Source organism: Macrobrachium nipponense, chromosome 1 (assembly GCF_015104395.2).
Source record: "Macrobrachium nipponense isolate FS-2020 chromosome 1, ASM1510439v2, whole genome shotgun sequence".
Lineage (NCBI taxonomy): Eukaryota > Metazoa > Arthropoda > Malacostraca > Decapoda > Palaemonidae > Macrobrachium > Macrobrachium nipponense.
In genome coordinates, this window is record NC_087200.1 from 117,728,389 (window position 1) to 117,751,803 (window position 23,415).

Genomic DNA, 23,415 nt, shown 5'->3' on the forward strand with positions numbered 1-23,415 from the left:
AATAGAATAAACTTTAGAAATATGGTAATTAAAATTTATAGAAACATTTAAAACCAATAATGAGAGGAACAAGTACCTAAGTGAAAGTAGAGAAGGGAATGATTTGAAAACACAGTTCGGCCCAGATCTCAGTTATGCTAAATACAACGTGGCAGCAGCCACGTTTGCATTTAGAGAAGGAACCAGTTAGTTTGATGTTAAATGACTCAAGTGTCGTTAAGTAATTGTTGGGAGTGCTGTCAATGATTGAGAAATGTGTTTTATCAATATTAATTTTACATATTTTGGCGTGGTTACGGATATTTGATAATTCTGGATTTGTTATTCGTTGTCCTGTTCTGTAGCTAACACCTAAGTGACTAGAATATCTCACTTTTAGTAACCGTTTGGTCGATCCGACGTAAATACCAGGACAACCCGGACAATTAAATTTATAAATGACGTCGGATCTCATGAACGGTGGTAGTTTTTTCTTTGTGTGTAAAAAATGTGCCAATTTTTAATGGGTTGACAGGAATCAAGTTTAATTTTAAACAACCTATTTCACTTTCAATGATTTTCCTTATTCGCTCGCCTAATTTGTTTTTATATGTAAAAGAATGGTAACAGTACATAACTAGCTTCTTAACATCATAGGAAGGAACTTGCTCAGAAAAATTATTATTTAAAATTCTATTTACTACATTATAAAAAACATTTACTGGATAAGAATGTTAATAAAATACCTCTTTAAAATTCAATTTCTTCGTGAAATAAATGCCAATTTGAGGTATATTTCATAGCTCTAAAAACCAGGGTTGAGATGGCATTAATTTTAAAATTCAAGAAACAAAAACTATAAAAATTATTACCCAAACCCGAAAATGTATGTTTCCTAAAAATGGTAGTGTTGAGTCTATCATTTTTCCTTAACAATCTTTCAGATTCTAAAAATGACAAGCAGTTATTATCCTCGGTTTCCATAGTAAAATTTATATTATGATGCTGGCTATTCACAAAATACAAGAAGGCTTCACTTTGCCACTTATATTTAAATAATGAAAAAGTGTCATCAACATACCTTCGATAAAAAGTGTGGCTTAAAATTGAAGGGCATTCTGTTAAAAATTTTGATTCTAAAAAGTCCATAAAAATATCTGCAAATATAGGGGCCAACGGGGACCCCATAGCCAAACCCTCGACCTGCGAGTACAATTTGGAATTAAAAGTAAAAACTGAATCTTGCACTGCAAGTTCTAAAAGTTGTTTGAATAAAATTCTATCAAATCCATGGAAGCATGTGGTATTTAAAAAAACTTTGTCTAAAATAATCTCAATTGTTTCTTCTACTGGTATGTTTGTAAAAAGTGATTCAATGTCAAGACTTATCATGTAGAGATCTGAATCTTGTCTGACAATTAATTCCTGAAATTCGTAGCCATTTTTAACTGTGTTAACAGGATGTGCAAATTCAGACAACAATTTGGCCACATATTTAGAGATGTTAAAGTTAGGACTTTTAATGGATGACACTATAGGGCGAATGGGAAAACCTTCTTTATGTATTTTTGGTAGACCATACAGGATACCGAAAGATGAACCAGTGACAAAAAGGTTATCATATGTTGTTTCATTAATGATTTTTAGACTTTTTAATTTTCTAAGAAATCTATTGATTCTGTCTTCTCGTTTAAATATCTCAGAAAAACTTAAATCTCCCAATAATTTGAATTTGGTGGTGTCAGCTAGAATGTTGAGAACTTTTCTATTGTAGTCGTGCTTGTTAAGGATAACTATACCCTTCTAATTTTAAGCCACACTTTTATCGAAGGTATGTTGATGACACTTTTTTATTATTTAAATATAAGTGGCAAAGTGAAGCCTTCTTGGATTTTGTGAATAGCCAGCATCATAATATAAATTTTACTATGGAAACCGAGGATAATAACTGCTTGTCATTTTTAGATCTGAAGATTGTTAAGGAAAATGATAGACTCAACACTACCATTTTTAGGAAACATACATTTTCGGGTTTGGGTAATAATTTTTATAGTTTTTGTTTCTTGAATTTTAAAATTAATGCCATCTCAACCCTGGTTTTTAGAGCTATGAAATATACCTCAAATTGGCATTTATTTCACGAAGAAATTGAATTTTTAAAGAGGTATTTTATTAACAATTCTTATCCAGTAAATGTTTTTTATAATGTAGTAAATAGAATTTTAAATAATAATTTTTCTGAGCAAGTTCCTTCCTATGATGTTAAGAAGCTAGTTATGTACTGTACCATTCCTTTTACATATAAAAACAAATTAGGCGAGCGAATAAGGAAAATCATTGAAAGTGAAATAGGTTGTTTAAAATTAAACTTGATTCCTGTCAACCCATTAAAAATTGGCACATTTTTTACACACAAAGAAAAACTACCACCGTTCATGAGATCCGACGTCATTTATAAATTTAATTGTCCGGGTTGTCCTGGTATTTACGTCGGATCGACCAAACGGTTACTAAAAGTGAGATATTCTAGTCACTTAGTTGGTTAGCTACAGAACAGGACAACGAATAACAAATCCAGAATTATCAAATATCCGTAACCACGCCAAAATATGTAAAATTAATATTGATAAAACACATTTCTCAATCATTGACAGCACTCCCAACAATTACTTAACGACACTTGAGTCATTATACATCAAACGACTGGTTCCTTCTCTAAATGCAAACGTGGCTGCTGCCACGTTGTATTTAGCATAACTGAGATCTGGGCCGAACTGTGTTTTCAAATCATTCCCTTCTCTACTTTCACTTAGGGTACTTGTCCTCTCATTATTGGTTTTAAATGTTTCTATAAATTTTAATTACCATATTCTTAAAGTTTTATTCTATTGCTTGTTTTTAAATGTTTTTTAATTAACTTATTATCATAATGTTTTAGTCTTAATGTGTTATTTTACTGTTAATTAAATTGTCACAATTTATAATTACAGGCTGAAGATGTACTCTGAAGTAGTATGAAACGTACCTAATAAAATATTCTTCACAATGTTTGGTGGATTCCTGGACCTTTTTGTATATATATATATATATATATATATATATATATAAAATATAAACACCTACACACACACACACACACACACACATATATATATATATTTCAACAGCAAAGGGTGTCGCCCCCCGCTATTTTAATATTTGGTATGCGTTTAGCCAGAGCGTTAGGCGAACTGGTAACCCTCTCTCTCTCTCTCTCAATGTGATCACTGGCATAGCCTTCTCTCTCTCTCTCTCTCCATTCCATCAGGTCATCAAATCAGAGTCGGAGTTACAAAAATATATATGTTTATTCAAAGCAAAGTATTAGTTGAATAATTCAGGTTCTTACAGGATAATTAATGGAATGATAATAGTTCAAGTCTCACAGACAACCCCCCAGGTATTTAAATGTCTTAATCAGTAATCAGTCACACCAATTATCTCTTCTCCAAAATATTATAGTTCCCTCCAATAGGACACTCGGTCCCCTCACTAGAACCGCCTGTTTAAAAGACAGGAGAACACACTATTGTAAAGACAAAGTCAAAAAATCAAATGAAATAGAACATCTTTACAAATGTCAAACAGACAACAAGCCATCCCTTTGGCTAAAGCATACTAACACTTACCCATTACAGCCTGGAATTTCAACACTGAAACAAATATAACTTTCTGCCTTTTCTCCTGTACCTGTCTCCCTAGTTCTTGGCTAAACCATGCCATTAAGAATGGACATAGTTCGTACACGTCCACACGAATTCACACTCTTCGTCAACGCCCCAATTAACTGGTCACAGCCAGTTTTCAAAGGCACCTTGAACAAGTCCTCACGAACTCACATACCCACAGAACAAACATTGACCTGCTTAAGTAAGCATCTTAGTGTCACACCATCCCAGAACAGATTTATCAGCTTTCTCTAGGTTGTCGCTCGGACTCTGTCTCCATGGGAAGTTAAATATGATGAATCTGTAAATTCCTCCTTTTTACAGATTAGCTCAGCCACTACCCTGGCTAGCCTCTGCCTAGCCATAGCTTACATAAAACAGTTTATACACACAAAACACATTGGCCAGCTCAAAACACAAAATATAGTAATAACTGCACATGTCTGACAGTACAAAGTAATGTCTATCATGCTTCATCTCCAATAACAATTGGGTGTATAAACTTTTCTCATTTTGGACTCTTGAATATCCCTCTTTGTCTGCAACTGGCTGCACAGACGTAGCACACTATAGGAAGGCGAAAGGTCCCCCAGTGGAAAACATCTAACAGCTTCTGTAGACCCAAAAGCGCTGTAGAACTCTGTAGACTCGTAGAAATTCTCGTAATCAGGCAGATGACAACAACATCTTTGCAACAGCTGGTGGGCGTCTTGCTAGCGTTGGGGAATGATGATTATGGTGTGTTTAAGTATGTCAGTCAAGTCATCGGTCAATCAAACAAGAAAATTAACCCCAGACATACTAGTACTTCTATCAAATAATGACCTAAAAAATTCAGAAATACTAACTGAATGTCTCCCAACTAACTCCATTACCATGACCACTAAATCATAAATCATTATCACAACTCGCAAAAACAAACAAAAAAACATTAAGTTCTCTAACTCAATTCTCCAACAATAAAAAAAATCTTCACCAAATTCACACACCAGCACACACAAACCAGAACCCAGACTCACAGGAACTCCACGGACTTCTGCACTCACATTTCAAACTCAAATTCTCACGACACAGGAGGCCTTTTTGCTCCCGACCTGCATGCGAAGGAACACTCCAGTAACGGCAAACATCACCATATCGCCCCCCGAAAACGCCCCAATTCAAGAAAAAAAAATCACGTAACAAGCCCAGACCCAAAAATAAAAAATGTTTTCTCAAGCTCTGATATTACAAAAACCCACAAAATCAGTGAAAATCTCCAATGTTTAACAGCAAAAACCCCTCACTGCTCACATAATTAATTTCAAAACGCCCATTTATGTAAATCACAACCCCGATAAATTACATCTCCTGTCCAAAAACAAATGCTATTTAAAGCTTAATCCCCAATTACATCTCTCATAGGAAAAGGAAAAAAAAGAAAAAGAAAAAAATAGATAATTACAGTTGAACTTCCCCATCACAAAGCACATAATATATGCATGATATACATAACCCCGCGTTTTCCCCCAACAAATGCAATATGCATAGTTACGGAATTTTTGCCATCGCAACTATTCAAGCTATCGGACACGGCCAGAAAGCAACCCATTACACGTGCACTTTCATGAAATGCTATGGTAATTTCCAGATATTGCAAAAATTCTGAGCAATCACCACTAGAGGAAAAGTCATCACACTGGACTCATCACAGCATTTTCAGCAAAAAATCCACCTGCGGACACATCAGGTGCTCGAACTGCAGCATAAAAATGTCTAGTCAGACTCACAACTTCAGAAACCCATGATTCTCAAAAAAGACAAATATCTCCCATGATACTGCCCAATTATATAAAAAAAATTATCACTTATTCAGGATAAAAAAAACTGCTGTAAACTCACAATTCAGCAATTATATGCCTCCAAAAATAACATCTCCATAGGATCACAATGCAGTAATGCCGCTCGCCTCCAATTAGTCACAAAACCAAAAAGAACCACAGAACTCTTCTCTTGGCTCGAAAAAACTCCCAGAGAAAAAAAAAAGGTCATAACCACAAAAAAAGGTCATAATCACAAAAAAAACTAAAGGAACGTATTTCACGGAGCAACACGGCTGAGCCCAGAAATCACCATCTTAACAATAAAACCGCTTCGGTGATAAAAATATTTCCTCCATTTAATTAATAACCACACCACCATATTCCCTCTTATTTCCCCAATAACCACATGTTAATTAAACCACCACTCCAGCAATAAAAAATATTCACCTCTGTTTCTGCAAATAAAAAATACTTACCTCTATTTCACCAATAACTCCATGTGGAATAAAACAAGTCTCCAAAAAATATTAAATCTCCAGGCAAGATAATCAAAAAATGAAACCCCATCTCCAAAAAAATGCACTCAAAGCATCCAGCTGACACACTCATAAATATTGCCCATATCTCCTCAAAAAGGTGTCTCCATTTGCAACAAAGATGGCTGCAGAATAATTGAACTAAACATAGCTCTCACCACCATAGGCCTAGACTGTGGAAATTATATCTCCAACACAATAAAAAAAAATATCAAATGGCCAAAATATTATATCTCAAATTATATCTCCAAAATAATATACCTCCAATTCTCCAGAGAATAACTCAACGTATAATAAAAAACTATAAACGCTCTGTTTAGCATAACTGCTGAAAATGGGCAAAAACTTGGCAAATAAAATTGCTCAAGAAATTCTAGAAAAATTCACCAATGTGCCACAACTCATTATAACAAAACTCCAAATTCAGTGTCTAAGCAAAGACTTCTCCATATGCACTACAACATAGGCCACTAGAAACTTAGCCAAGTTTCCTATCTCTAGCAAAGTTGTCATAAAATACAACAAAGGTATTGTGCAAGAAACCCACAGCTTCTGGAACACAAATATCCAGAAAAAAAATGTAGTGCCATTTTGTATGCATTCAAAAAAATGCAAAAATTCTCCTATAAATCTCTCTGCAGCATCAATCAGCTGAAATCATAAACACGTTCCCGCACAATGACTCTAAGTCACGAACTGAGACCTTAAAAAATTCACACAAACTGGAGTGAAAAAATAAATTCAAATTCACCCATGATAAAAAACTTGTGTCAGAGATGGCTAACTTCCAGAAAAGGAAAAAAAGAAAAATCAACGGCCCTGTTAACTATCCCCGTGACTCACATACATGTCAATCAATTTTCTGCTGAACTCATAAAAAAAATGAAAAAAAAAAGGTGTCGTTAGTTCCTCCCAAATCCACAAAAAAAACCACACCACCCTTGATAGCATTACAACACCCAGTTAGTATATAAAAAAAAATCACCAGTATTAGTATAAAAAAACATCACCAATGTTAATGCTTGCCCATTCACCAAAAATTCAGCACAAAATTCACCAAAAGTTCAGCAAAATTCAGCACAATTCACCAAAATTCAGCCAGGTTCATCACCCATGAACTACTGACATATTCTCCATGAACTACTGACATATTCTCCAGTCACAGAAGCTCAATAAACAATTAACCACAGAACTTCTCCCATAATTCATTGTAATAATTCTCCATAATATAATTATCTGTAATAATTATAAAATAATCTCCCATGAAATATCTCAAATAAATTTTAATTCTACTTAAGTAACTCCCCCGTAAAATATCTCGTTATCCTGTCCGACTCCTCAAAGTTTGAACGTCTCACACGGAACCCCACGGAAGGCATCAAAAGGGATGCCAATCGTGTCATCAGTACGATTAATGCCGCAACCAACGCAGTCCACCTTCCGCCCATCCAAGGGGACTTAAGCCTTGGTTACCTCTATGGGAACGTGAAAACCCATAAAGAAGGCAACCCTCTCCGCCCGATTATCAGCCAGACGCCCGCCCCGACTTACGCCTTGGCCAAGCGCCTCAATCAAATTCTGACTCCCTACGTCCCGAGCCGCTATAGCCTGAGTTCATCGGTGGAGTTCCTTGAAGAAATTCGCGACTCCCCCGGCACTGGCATCATAGCATCCCTCAACGTAGAATCCCTATTTACCAACGTTCCCGTCGACGAGACCATTGACATCATTATGGATCGAGTCTACCGAGACCCGTCGACGGCCCCACTCAATATCCCAGAAGCCTCTTTGCGCACCTTGCTGGACATCTGTACGAAGAGGGCCCCCTTCTCCACCCACCGAGGACAGATGTTCCGTCCTTTTTGCCAACTTCTATATGGGCGCCGTAGAAGAGAGGGTCTTCGCCCAGAGCCAGCACCCCCGCAAATACGCCCGTTACATAGACGATATCTTCGTGCAAGTTGACACCGAGGATGAGGTAGAAGCCCTACGTTGCCGATTCCAGCAATGCAGCGTGCTAAACTATATACAGTTGAGTTTAGCACCAACGATCGGCTCCCCTTCCTCGACGTCCTTATAACGAAGACAGAAGACGGTCTCCGTACTTGTCTACACGAAGAAAACAAATTTAGGAATGTGCCTCAACGGGGATAGCGAGTGTCCTGAGAGGTTTAAGAGCACTACCGTCAGGGCCTTTGTGAAAAGGGCCCTCTCCCATTGTTCTACCTGGCAGGACACACACCTCGAGCTTGATAGAGCTTCACAGATGCTCGTGAATAACGGATATTCTAATAAGCTCATCAATCGAGAAGTGCGCACCGCCCTCGAAAGATGGTACTCGAATGAGGAAGACGACCCACGACCCTGGCCCACCGAGAACATCAAGATATATTATACGGCCTTCATGCACTCTCAATACCGCGAGGAGGAGAAGGCGATGAAGAAGATCATTAAGGAGAACATCCTCCCCATTGAAGAAGGCAAGATAGTGGACCTTATAATATACTACAAAAACCGAAAAACAAGAGACCTTATCATGAAAAATAACCCCTCACCAACATCAGGAGACCCCCTCAAGCAGACGAACGTAGTATACCAATACATATGCCCCGCCCGAGGATGTCTTGGGAAGTACATTGGAATGACTACCATGCGTCTTGTGAAGAGAATCTCCTGTCACGCCCAAGAAGGGACTATCCAGAACCATGCCCTCACCGCCAACCGAGACACAATCTCCCGCGACTGTATTATCTGTAACACCAGGATAATAAGGAGAGCACCCGACCCTTGCCGTCTGCGCCTCCTGGAGGCGTTACTCATCCCGAGCAAAAGCCCTCCATGAACACGTCACAGGAGGCCTTTTTGCTCCTGACCTGCATGCGAAGGAACACTCCAGTAACGGCAAACATCACCATATCGCCCCCCGAAAACGCCCCAATTCAAGAAGAAAATACCACCGAAGACGACATTAATATCATGAATAATACCAGCAGTGACGTCACGCGGACTTTACCCAATCAAAATGAAGCCCGGCGTGATGATATGCAGCTGAGAAGATCGGCGCGCCTGCTGAGCATGCGATCGGGAGCTGGCTTGAGCCCGCAGCCTGGCAGCCAATAAAAAAGAAGCTCCCCACTCCCTAGCCAATGAAAAGGCAGCGGCACGACGCCCCCTGCTGCGCCACCGCAATATAAGCAGCTGGACTCACCCTCTCACTTCAGTCCTTCACCCACCTCCGCCCAAGAGGATGTCTGAGGTTTATTCAGACAAAACATCCGGAAAAAACAAATCGAAAGAATAGAAAAGAAATAGAATTTAACATCAATTCTATCTGCAATAAACTTTACGGGATATACCCGAAAATTTGACTACCCCCACTGAAATTCTTTATCAATAAAATCCAATCGTTTGACCTAATTGAGATATGTCAACCTCCGGTGTTGTTTTTTTTGCTCACCAGTTTAAAGCAACAATGAGAAAGCAATAATTAGAAAAATAGAGAAGAACCTGTATAAAATTAATGCAGCTGAGGCAGCAATCACTTTTAAAAAAACATGTTTAAAAGAGGGTTTACTTCCAGCATAGAATAATAATTCTCCATAGTAATAATTCTCCAGCAAATATCTCAAGTAAGGGCATTAATATTGCCAATCCCCCAGTATACACCAATATTGCCACACCCAAAATCAATACCATTTCCCCAGTATACACCATACACGAGCACCCATCCACCACCAATGGCGACACCACCTGACAACATCAGTCAGCAATCATCATCAGTCAGCACCACCGGGCATCATTAATTGACAGCATCAGTCATCACCACTCATCACCACACAGCACCATTTTAAAGTAATCTCTCCAACACCAAACAAATCTCCATTTAAAAAAAAAATCACTGTGACCCCATTATAACTGTGCCTTCAAAAGCATAAGGAAAACTAACACCACATTCTATATGCATTTCATTTCCTTTTCTCTTCACTCAAGAGAAAGAAAATCCTTTCTAAAAAAAACCCTACAGGCATCTCACATCATCAACCAATCATTATCAGCTGATGTCCTGTGGCATTGGAATTCATTATCAAGGGCAAATTCTTCCCCCCCCCCCCCCCCCCCCCTTCCTTCCCCCCCCCCCCCCCCCCCCAAAAAAAAAAAAGTGCTTCAACACCCTTTGCAAAATGTCAAACACGCCAAGGACATTTCCTTTGGCTAAAGCATAATAACATTTACCCATTACAGCCTGGAATTTCAACACTGGAACAAATATAACTTTCACAGAGCTATCCCAGCATTCTGCCCTTTCTCCCGTACCTGTCTCCCTAGTTCTTGGCTAAACCATGCCATTAAGAATGGACATAGTTCGTACACGTACACATGAATTCACACTCTTCGTCAATGCCCCAATTAACTGGTCACAGCCAGTTTTCAAAGGCACCTTGAACAAGCCCTCACGAACTCACATACCCACAGAACAAACATTGACCTGCTTAAGTAAGCATCTTAGTGTCACACCATCCCAGAAAAGATTTATGAGCTTTCTCTCCAGGTTGTCGCTCGGACTCTGTCTCCATGGGAAGTTAAATATGATGAATCTGTAAATTCCTCCTTTATACTATATATATATATTCTATATATATATTATATATATATATATATATATATATATATAGATAATATATATATATATATGTGGTCCCCCCGTATTCGCGGGGATGCGTACCAGACCCCCCCGTGAATAGTTAGAACCCGCGAATGTTTGGAACCCCTATAAAAATGCTAAAAACAGCCTATTTTGTTAGTTAAAAAAACTCAAGAAAACCCACTAAAAAAATTTTCATGCTGGTTTTTTTAATAGTTTTATCACAAAAAGTGCATTTTTTGATGAAATTCATCAAAAAACAGGAAACTTGTGGATATTTATCATAGAAAAATACAGCGAATATGCGCGAATTTTCCGCGAATAATGCAAGGAAACGTTCCCAAGAGAAATCCGCGAATGTGTGAGTCCGGGAATCTGGAGAACGCGAATACGGGGGGTCCACTGTGTATATAATATATATATGTATATATATATATATATATATATATATATATATATATATAATATATATATATATCCTAAATCCGCTGGTGGTCTCAAGGCCAGCATACATTGGGACAAGGAGCTGCGTAACCTTGTAGAGGTGCAGTGGCTTTAACCTACCATAAGACTGCTTGGGGCTTATGTTGGCACTCTGTGATGTTTTAGGAAGCAATAGGCTTATGGATGGTACAAATTAACAGCTCTGAGGGTTCACGACAGGCCTAGCAAGCCGGTGAGCTGCTATAATTGCTCATGAACGGCACAACTTACTTCAGGACAGACCCATTGATCAAAGGATGCCCGGGCACATCCTGACTAGGAATGTTATTGGACATGGACAGGGAAATAAATCTTTGAGATTAGGAACAATTAATCTAAATACTTTGAGAGGTAAGGAGGAGGAGGTAATCATGATGATGGAGGAAAGAAAAATAGACATTTTGGGGTTGTGTGACACCCGTTTACCAGGAGAAGGAACAAAATTATTGCATAACAATTACCAATTATTTTACAAAGGTGGAAGAACCGCACGACACGGAGTAGGTTTTATTGTGAGTGAAGAGCTAGCTGGAAAAATTAGTCATCTAGAATTCAAGTGTGATAGGATTATTAGCATTTCCTTAAAGTTAGGAACGTTTCAAGCCAGCATAATTCAGGTGTATGCACCACAGCTGGGCCACCCTCAAGAAGAAAAGGAAGAATTCTACAGACATCTACAAGAAGTAAAAGATTCTGTCCCATATGTAGAGAATACATTTATAATTGGAGATATGGACATATTGGGCAAGACAGGACAGGCATAGAGAGCATATTGGGAGCATTTAGCATTGGAGACAGAAATAGAGAAGGAGAAAACAAAATTGATTTTTGCATACTAAACCAGATGTCCATTATGAACTCTTTTTATAATCATAGAGACAGCCACAAGTAGATGTGGTACCGATGGAACTCGGCTTTAGGAGCATATACTGAAAAATCAATGATTGATATGTCAATAACAAATAACAAAAATATGGTCAGAGTTGTAAAAAGCATCCCCTCTGTGTCATGTGATTCAGATCACAGGCTTCTTTTAATTAAATTAAAGATGACAAAACCCAAACCAATTAAAAGCCAAGTGAGAGAAAGATTTATTTTAGAGAATATGAGAGAAGAGGAGTGCTTAGTTAGATATCAAAACAAAATAAGTAGAGCCAAACAAATGCAACAGGAGACCAATGACCCAAATGAAAAATGGAGAACTTTAAAATGGCTGTAGTGGGTGCTGCTAATAATACAGTGCAAAAGAAAAGAGTTCGAGGTAGGAGGAAAAAACAAACTGCTTGGTGGACCCCCACACTAAAGGCTGCTGTTGCAAACAAAATGAAACTCTTCAGAAAATGGATGAAAACAAACTTTTGAATCTTTGGAAGATCACAATAACTATAAAGAAGCCTCGAGAGACACAGAAAGAATAAAAGCTCAAACAAAAAGAGAAACATGGGAAAGAATAGGAGAAGATCTGGGAAATGATATCCAAGGTTCCAGAAAACTCATATATAGCACTGCCAAAAACTATAGAAAGGGAAGCCAACCACCCACTTATGTAATCAAAGACCCTATGGATGGGACAATTTAAACCGAACCCCGAGAAATTGAATTAGGATGGAAACATCACTGAAACACTACTAAACAACGAAAACAATGACCTTAAAGAGCATGTAGAATTAGATGTTGTTGGGGATGCAGAACCTAACATAACAACACTGGATCACGATAAATAGAAAACTTATTTATTATAGTACTAGTACTAACATCATCTTTGAAAAGTGCAGTAACTTTCTGAATGGGTATCACATCTTGTGAAAGTAAACTAAATGTAGGTGGTGTAATTACCTTTGTATCATACTAACATGTTCACAAAAATTAAAATAATACAGGCAGTCACCAGTTATCGGCGGTCGGTTAATGGCAATCCAGTTTTATGGCACTTGTCTAGTGCCATAAAATTGCTGATTTATGGCGTCATAACGGGCCAAGTTTCAGTTATCAGCGCCATAAGGTGCCGATATTAGTTATGGCGCCATAACATACCTAACAGAGGTACCATTGACTGGTTATCAGCGCCATAAGCGCAGAGTTTTGGTTAATGATGGTTTTCGCTTATCAGCACCCTGCCGAGAACGGGACTCCGGCTGATAATAAGGGACTGCCTCTACATTTAAATACATACTTAACACATAAAAGCTTTAAAACTTACAAATTTACATAAAAAATTGAACAAACACTTTTGTAGGGATTTGCTGTGTTTCTCGAGGATTCGCAAATGTTTGCTCCTGAAAAACTTGCGTATAACTAGCAGATATTAAGAATCCCCGCTACTTGAATCATGGAAGATTGAGGTATTACTGCAAACCTCACTCAGCAAGAGGCAGGGAGCTTATAATCTACTGCCATGGCAGCATTCCAAGCAATCTCTTGGCTGTACCTGTGGTTGTTCACAGTGTCCAAGGTCATCTTTCCTTTGGTTCCATAACCCCATGGAAGGATTCCTGTCATAAAATGACAATTTGTCGAAAATTGCATTTTTCCTAACTATACAAACCTGAGGTCCTTTAACAATAGGAAGTAGCTAGCGGCAGCTGGAACGGTCGTAAGCTTCGAACAAGGGGAGAATGGTAGTTAACTGCTTGTTCGACAGTGCGCGCGCCTGTGCGCCTGAGAGGTAAGAATCACTTTTGCTTTAGGCCCATGCAAAATACGCAGAGTGAGGGGTGGCATGAGGTGGGACTATATGTAAAGGACCTCAGGTTTGTATAGTTACGAAAAATGCAATTTTCGACAAATTGTCATTTGTTCCAATACGTAATACAAACCCTCGGTCCTTTAACAATAGGAAGACTCACTTCTTGGTGGGAGGAATCTGAGTCTTTTGATGAACAGACTGGTGTACGTCCAACCCTGGAATGCCTCGCTGGTCGTAAGAGCGAGGGAGGGGTCCAAGCCTCTGTCCGATTGATCGGGGTGTGCTCCGCAGGATCAATGGCCAGACCTCTGGGCCAAGTACTAAGAGAGAGGCAAGCGTATCTCTTCGTACCAGCAAGCAAGAACTTGTTCCTGATTGCAAGAGGCAACATAAAGTTATGGGTTTGTCTCAAGTTGGCATCCACTTCCTCCCCCTTGTTGGAGAAAGTGGTGGATATATGCTCCTATCCCTAATGAAAGGGATAGGTTGGAGCTCGGTCGAGTAGCTTACCTGCATCAATTTCCTTTCCAGCATGGTGATGACCGTGTCCCTCTGCCCACAGGTAGAGGTAGAGAAAGATGGTGAAGAGAAGCCAGTCACACTCTCATTCGCACATTCATTCTCCCAGTCATACCAGGAATCGATGCTGTTCTGCCTGCTCGGGTGCTGGGTAAGCTTACACAACGTGTTGAGCAGCCACCACAGGTCCCAAGGAAAAAGTATCCAAGGACTTGTGGGCAATATCCCGAAGGTAGAAGGACGTGAAGGTAGTCTGGTTGGCCCAGACACCTGCCTTCAGGACCTGCGCCACGGAGAAGTTTTTACGGAACGCCAAGGAGGGTCCAATACCTCTGACTTCGTGGGCTCTCAGACGAAGGGTACGGGTGTCGTCACTACCATCAGCCTCGTATGCCCTCCTGATCACCTGACGTAGCCAGAAAGAAAGCGTGTTCTTGGATACTTCTTTCTTGGTAACCCCAGTGCTAACGAAGAGGCGTCGACACTCAGGCCTGAGGTGTCGAGTTCTCTTCAGATAGCGCCGTAGCGCCCTCACAGGACAAAGCAGCATCTCATCCGCATCGTTATCGGTAAAGTCCATTAGGGAGGGGATAATGAAAGACTCGAACCATTCGTCAGGGATCGACGGATTCTGAGTCTTAGCTACGAAGTTCAGGACGAAATCGAGCGTCACAGATCCCCATCCCCTGGTATGTTTAACACTGAAGGAAAGACCATGAAGTTCCCCTACTCTCTTCGCCGATGCCAGGGCCAGCAAGAAGAGGGTCTTGAGGGTCAGATCCCTGTCTGACGACTCTCGGAGTGGCTCGAAGGGTCTTAGAGTCAAACTCCTAAGGACGAGAGTCACATCCCACGCAGGGGGCCTGAGTTCCCTGGGTGGGCAAGACCTTTCGAAGCTCCTCATTAGCAAGGAAATCTCAAACGAATTCGAGATATCCAGTCCCCTCAGTTTCAGGACCAGGGCCAGGGCTGCTCTGTATCCTTTGACTGTGGGTACTGAGAGGAGCTTCTCTCGGCGAAGAAAAACGAGGAAATCCGCTACCTGCTGAAGAGTGGCTCTGAGAGGAGATAGACCCCATCTACGACACCAACCACAGAAGACGGCCCACTTCCTTTGATGAACCCCGGACATAGGTTTGTAGATGGACCAGGCTGGAGATGAGGGGTGGCCGAGATTTGAAGGGTAGTAGATATCCCTCCCGAAGGACGTCTACTATCCAGGTCTTGGCGCCGTAGCGCTGCCAAGTTACCCCAATGGCTCGCCAGGCACCCCCCCCACTTCCGGCAGCAGGTGAGGGGGAACGCCGTCCCTAGCGTTTCCCACCTCGCTTCGACTTCTTCCCACCACCTCCTCGGGAGAAAGGACGGCTGGGAGGAGGGCTGAAGTCGGCCTCCCTTAGCAGAAGTCAAAGCAGCAGGAGTCTTCACACGGGGCTTAGACGGGGCCACCGTCTTAGCAGCCGAGGAAGCGCTAGCTAAACTCTTAGGCTTAGCCGCAGTAGCTCGAGGTTATCCAGAAACCTTCGAGACTGCCTGGTGAACCAGACGGTCACTGTCATCAGTGCGCCGTCTCTCCACCGCGGCGTCCACCATCTCTCCAGGAAAGAGAGAGGAGGAACTCCTAATAGGTCCGTTACGAAGACCGAGTGCCACCTCACGCCCAGCCCCCTTGTTCACTCAGGTAAGGACTGCGTCCCTACGACGAAGAACCAAGTTGGCCCACAGGTTAGCAGTCTGATGGGCGAGGTAAGAGATGGCTCTACCTCCAGACTGGCACAGTCTCCTGAACGCCGGGTCGTCTTCGAGAGCAGAACTCCCGGAGTCGGCCGCGACTTTGGATACTGTGAGGGACCACAGATCCAACCAAGAGACTGCCTGGAATGCTGCCATTAGCCGGTAAGATTCCAGGGGCGACGTGCCTCATGCTGCGAGAAACCAGACGCGGTTCTCCGACAGGAGCTGCTGCAGGGACACACCTGGAGTTAGCCTTGCTAGCTCCGGGTTAACCTGTTTAGGCGGTATCGGGTCTTCCGATGGCACGTAAAATCGCCTCTGACACTGTAGAGGAGGTGGAAGTAGCTTAGAAGACCGTCCTGACTTCAGCGAATCCTCTCACCCTGAGACGAGATTCTCCACTTGGTCCAAGACCGAGTAAGCCAGCTCCGATCGCGGCAGACCCACCGTCATCTTGGGTTTCCTCTTCGGGCCCCAAAATGACTCGAGCTGGGACGTGGGCTCAGAAGGTGGTAGCGGCGATCCTTCCCCAAGGCCGTTGTGCTGACGAATCAGGGCAATGACCTTGGCAAAGTTCCTCTGGATCTCGGGAGTGACTGCGTCTTGAGGAGTAGGACCGTCCAGTCCCTCCAACAAGAGCAGCTCTCGGGACCCTCCTCCTTCAGAAGGAGGAACAGCGACAGACCCCTCATGGTCGCCTCCTGCTACTTGCGCGTACGTCCTGTCTGGTCCTAAAACCGTGCCTGGTGCGTACGGCGTCGCAGTGGGATCGCGAGGGGCGCACCCCTCACGATCACTCCTGGATACCTCGCTCTTCCCGGCGTATCCCGAGAAAGTTGAATGTATCGGAGAGGCAGACCTGATGCTCTCTCCTCGCTCGCTGGCAGGACCAGCGTGCTTGGAGGGCTGCAGCCGATCACCAACCCGCGGTGGGGGATCGAGCTGCAGGCCTGGCTCACCTGAGGCGAGCGGCTCGACTGAGAACGTCGACCCCAATCCCGTGCGTCAGACGAGCTGCTGCTGGTTGCCCTATCCGCCCGGTCCCGATGGGAGCGGCGGTCAGGCGATCTGCAGAACTCGCTGTCGCGGTGAGACCGGTGAACGTCCTCGCGGCATGTCGAACCGCTGTTACCAGCCTCTGAGGCTGGTACCGACGGCCGGGGGGACCTCTTCCCAGCCTCAACCCGTGGCCGGTAGGAGACCGTCACGTCAGCCTGAGCTGCCGGCTGGTCGCTGCGAGAGCGTCCACTGGCCTGGCGAGAGTTGCCTGAGAGGCTCTCACCAGTCTTCTGCTCCGTGCCTCGGTCTTGACGTCGAGCGAACTCGGGCGTCGAAACCTTGGCTGCACGATCTCCCGTGGGAGACCGTACACTCGGTACTTCTCGCGAACGAGAAGCCGAGCCGGATCCTGACTTAGCGGCTCTCTGCCGCTAACACCAGGCGAAGAAGTACTGGCCGAAGCCGGTACGCCTCTGGTCCCCGTCTTCTTCTTCTTTGCAGAAGGAGAGACGGGCCCTGTTCCCGAAGGAACAGGAGGACCAGCAGAAGAGCCCCCCGAACTCGCTGTCGCGGTGAGACCGGTGAGCGTCCTCGCGGCATGTCGAACCGCTGGTACCAGCCTCTGAGGCTGGTACCGACGGCCGGGGGGACCTCTTCCCAGCCTCAACCAGTGGCCGGTCGGAGACCGTCACGTCAGCCTGAGCTGCCGGCTGGTCGCTGCGAGAGCGTCCACTGGCCTGGCGAGAGTTGCCTGAGAGGCTCTCACCAGTCTTCTGCTCCGTGCCTCGGTCTTGACGTCGAGCGAACTCGGGCGTCGAAACCTTGGCTGCACGATCTCCCGTGGGAGACCGTACACTCGGTACTTCTCGCGAACGAGAAGCCGAGCCGGATCCTGACTTAGCGGCTCTCTGCCGCTAACACCAGGCGAAGAAGTACTGGCCGAAGCCGGTACGCCTCTGGTCCCCGTCTTCTTCTTCTTTGCAGAAGGAGAGACGGGCCCTGTTCCCGAAGGAACAGGGGGACCAGCAGAAGAGCCCCCCGAATCGCCGGAGCGAGACGGGCCCTTAGAAGGTCCCGAAGGAGCCTTCTTAGGGGGGGAGGAGGCAACCTTCTTCTTCTTCGGCTTGGAAGCCTTGGAAGTCGAAGGGGGAGAGGAGGCAGCAGACGACGAAGAAGACGATGAAGATGACGACGACACCTTCCTCTTCTTCGTCAGGCTTCGCAGGACAGACGTCAGGTCTTCCATCCAGGACGGAGCCGGGGCAGTTGCCGAAGCAACAGGGCCCAACTGCACCTGTCCGGAAGGACCTGAGCCTGGAGCAGCACCACCACGAGCAGGAATGACGAGAGCAGGAGCAGGAACAGCAGGAACAGCGGCATGAGCGGCTGGGCCAGCAACGGTGGTAGCGGCAGGTACGGCAGGTACAGCCGCAAAGTCAGGCGACCCAAGCGTCTTGTTCTCAGTCACCAACATTCTAGGCACAGGAGGCAGGTCCAGGGGGGAGCTTTTTGGGCCGCGGAAGTCCGGGGTCGGCAGCACAAAGAAACCAGGTGGAGGTGGCAAGCCCCTCCTCGGTATGGCAGCGAGTGGCATCTGTACTGCAGCTGTCGGGGTCACCGAAGTCACATGAGAGGTGTAAACAAGGTGCGGAGGGGCGGCGTACCCTGGAGTAGTGAGTGTCGTTGTAGTGGTGGTCACCACACCATGTGTGACCACTGCCGACCCCGCCAACCGCTGGATCAATCCCTGGATGCTAGGCACTCCCTGCAGCCCCAGCGACTCCCACACCTGCCCAAGGTCGTCTCCTCGCGGAAGGTCACACCTGCGGAAGGCAAACAGTCGGGTGAGTTAGAGGAGTTCCCTCGCGCTTGGGGGGGGGGGGGGGGGGGGGGGGGGACGAACCCTACCCAGAGCGGACGGAAGACCCCGAGTACAACTGCACATCCGGGTAGCGAGCGCCCTCCTCCACACTCGACGGATCGAGTGAGGAGCAGGACTCTGCTACCCCCCCCCCCCCGCCCCCTGCAGGGGAAGGCGCGAAACGTGGGGGCTGACCAGTGGGTAGGAAGGAAGACGAGGTGTCCGTCACCAAAGGAGTCGCTGGAGAGCTTTCCGACGACTCCTTTGCAGGCCTACGTCTCTTCCTACCCTTGTACAGAACCCACTGCGCCTCGGACCAATTCATACATGTAATACAAGGTTCGGCCCAGGAGCATTCTCGCCCCCGGCACCGCGTACACAATTCATGTGGATCTACGTCCACAAAGGAGCGAAATCCACCGCACTTACGCCCCTCCAGCCCGAGACACACTCTACGGGCAACTGGGCGGCGCAGCGAAAGCTCCATCTCTTGATCCATCTTTGTTTGTTTATTCACTTGCACAATGAAATAAACAAAAGGAAAAAACTGTACTTACAAGTTTCTTTCACTCTACAGACAAACCAGAATAAGGATAAATCCAACCAAAGCATACGACGAGTAGCGGGCAGAGCGATGATGAGCACGTCTTGACACACCACGGCCGAGAGCAAAAGTGGTTCTTACGTAACAGGCAGGCGCACTGTCGGACAAGCAGTTAACTACCGTTCTCCCCTTGTTCGAAGCTTACGACCGTTCCAGCTGCCGCTAGCTACTTCCTATTATTAAAGGACCGAGGGTTTGTATTACGTATCGGAACAAATGACACATTTAATTTTCATTTCCATTAAAAGAAAAGGTGTTAATTTCTTTATCATTAACTTTACTTTAGATTATGTGATTTACAAATTAATGATTATTAATTATTATTAATTATAAGTGATATTTTTTCGCCTGTATTTCGCAAATGCGACAAGAATTTCCCTCCGTTTTTTTTCCCCGCCTTAATGTTGGGGTAATGTGCAGCTGTCCGGGTTAATGTGCACACATGGCAATTTAAGGGGACATTCTTGGATCCCAATAGTGGCGAGCGCTGCTATTCTGTATTGATTATACGTACTATGTAATTAAGTGTACTTATCTTCCTGAAGACGACGAACCAGCTAAGTATCTTATATAAGTTAATTTGCATGTTTAGCCAAATGTGAATAGGAGTTACATAAGAAGGCTAGGTTAGTTCTCATGTCTGCGTTTGGCAACTACCAACGAGATTTAAGGTAAATACAAGTTGATTTCTGATTTGTAATAAAATTCCAGTGCCTAAAATTCCTACCGTTGTTACCTTCTTAAAGAAAATTATGTGCTGTGGACCATTTTGAGCAATCGCAGGATATAATTTCACCACAGTAATAATTTTTTCTGGTCCTTTCGAACCGGATCCACGATCGTCCAAGCCTAACCTTTCCCGGTTCTTGGTTTTCGTTTGCATAAACCATTCGGCGGTTACTATCGTTACGGCAGAGCCCAACCTTATTTACATTTATATAGGCTAGGCTACGATTTCGTTATTATTCGGATTCAGTCGTTACTTGTGTTTACCTAGCATAAACTTTCAGTAACTTGGCAGTTAACCCGATTTTACTCTTTAGTATTTTCGTCTCCAATTTTCAGGCCTACCTAATAATTTGATATATTGCCAGCTCATTATATTTATGCAAACTGCAAAGAAATTTATTACATTATTACTGTAAGGCATATTTATTTGTTTTCTGGGTTGTATTGAGAAGACAAAATTTTGAGAATTTGGGTATTAGGCTAGGTATTAGGTAACCATTTTGGAATTTGTGTTAACATTTATTTCCAAGTTAGTGTATTTGTGTATTACAGTTTATTTAGGGCAGCCTAGTGAGTTTGAGCTTAACCTTATTTGAACTATGTTGTCAGCTGCACATTTATTTGTGGAATTTGTCTAGGCTAGCCTAAGGTTTTTGGCTATTTGTAACAGCCTTTGGATTTGGCTTTTAGCCCATTTTGACTGTATGGTCAGTCTTTTGCTGTTGGCTTTGCTAGCCTAAGGTTTTTGGCTATTTGTAATAGCCTTTGGATTTGGCTTTTAGCCCATTTTGACTGTATGGTCAGTCTTTTGCTGTTGGCTTTGCTAGCCTAAAGTTTTTGGCTATTTGTAACAGCCTTTGGATTTGGCTTTTAGCCCATTTTGACTGTATGGTCAGTCTTTTGTTGTTGGCTCTGCTAGCCTAAGGTTTTTGGCTATTTGTACCAGCCTTTGTATTTGGCTTTTAGCCCATTTTGACTGTATGGTCACTTTGCTGTTGGCTTTGTTAACCTTTTGGTTTGGCTTGGTTAGCCTCTTAGTTTTAACTTTTGGTTGCCTACTGATTTGACTATTTTACAGCTAGCAATTTGATGTTGCTGATGACAAGTATCTGAAATTTATTTATGATCCATATTGAAGTTACAATTTGCTAGTGAATCATATTTCGTTAAGTTGTATCATGGCAAATTTCAAGATTACTGATCGCTCGCTTAATGGGTTCAAGGGAGTTGTTACTAGAGTGCTACATAGTGCTACAGCAGCTATTGGTGTAGCTAGTCCAACTTTGATGACTGTAAAATCCAATGTGGAAACGTTACAAAAGCGTTGGAACAAATATTTGGAGGTATGGGATCAATATATCTCCGAAAGATTCTTTGAGTGATGATGAGTTTGATGCACTTTAGAAGAATCATGCTCAATATGAAGTTTTGTATTATACAGAGACCAATAAATTATTAGATGTTTTAGATCAACTACAGAGTGCAGTTCCTGGAATTTCCAATCCTGTTCCAACACAACAGAGTGCCAGGGTACGTTTACCTGAAGTAAAGATTAACAGCTTTGATGGAAGGGTAGAAGAATGGCAAACTTGGTGGGACAGTTTCCGTTCGTTAGTTCATGATTGTAAGGATATAGACAAGGTATTGAAAATGACACACCTTAAGTCCTGTTTGAAAGGCAAAGCATTGTTAGTTGTATCAGGATTTCAGGTCACAGACCAAGACTATGATGAGGCTATTCCAGCTTTGCAAGATAGATTTGCTAACCCAGAGAAAGTAAAACAAACATTAGTGCTTCAGTTGTTTAATATGGTTAAGCCTAAGAATACTGTTAAGGAATTGGAGCAGTTTAAGCTGGATTTTGAAAGAATTCTGAAGACTCTTCAACACTGTTACTGATTTACAGTCTTCCCATTGGCTTATTGCTGTTCTGTTAATTTCAGACTAAATATTTTACAGTTGATCAAATCAGCACAGGTCTTGCTGACCACCTTGAATTTCTTGATAGGATGCCAAACAGTGGCAAATTACAGTCTGATAGTGATAAATTACCACAGGATAGTGGCAAATCTCAAGTTAGAGATAAAGTGAAATCCTTCAACCAGACACGGGAGGTATTGACAGATAAGACTCAGATTGGAACTTATTCAATTGAAGCAACATCTTCTAAAAACCAATGTTTACTGTGTTCATCAGATAGTCACAGAGCAACTTCCCAAAGAAGTAGGCTGATAGATATGGGACAGTGTTCTGGATGTTTAAGAAATAGCCATAATGGCAGGTGTTTGCAGCCTGTAAAATGCTTTGTCTGCAATAAGACTAATCATAATGAAGTTTTTTGCTACAGCAATTTTGGAGGCAAGTTGCAAAGTGAGGTGAAATCAGATGGTACTGTAAAGTCAGATAAGCAAGTTAGCAGTACTACAAACATTGAAGTTAAGAGTGTAGTTTCAAGTACAAAGAGTGCTGGGTCCAAACATTCTTCTGCTTTAGTTATGGCTCAGGTCAAGGTACTTAATAATGATAATTCCAAGTCACAGTATGTTCGCTGCTTTTTCGATCCTGGATCGCAGATTTCATCTATTACTTCCAAGTTAGCTATGGCACTACAGCTAAAGACTGTTAAGAGTCAACAACTTGTTTTACAAGGTTTTCAGTCCCAGCCCAAGGAGGGACAATTTGATATTGTGACACCTCTAGTTTCTCTAGGTAGGAGGATTAAGAAGATGAGAGTTGTAATTGTGGATGAGTTACCAGGTAGTATTTCTGCACCAGGCATGCATAAGGTTTATCAAATGCTGCAGGTAAAGAGATTAAAACTGCAGATGAAATTTCATCCAACACTGTCTCAGGGATTGAATTAATGGTGGGTTCTGATTATTTTGCTGATTTTGTTGGTGGTGTTACCATGCATGAAGGTGTTAGATTGTTTGAGACACCTGGTGGTTACATTCCATTTGGTAAGATTTCCTCACAATTTTCCAATAACTTGGAAACTTCCATTAAGACAAATGTTGTTTGCAGATTAAGTGTTAATATTTCTCCTCTTCATGTTAGTGATTTAATTGAAGAGAATTATGAATAAGTTCATAAATTATGGGAATTAGAATCGATAGGCATCAATCCAACTGCCC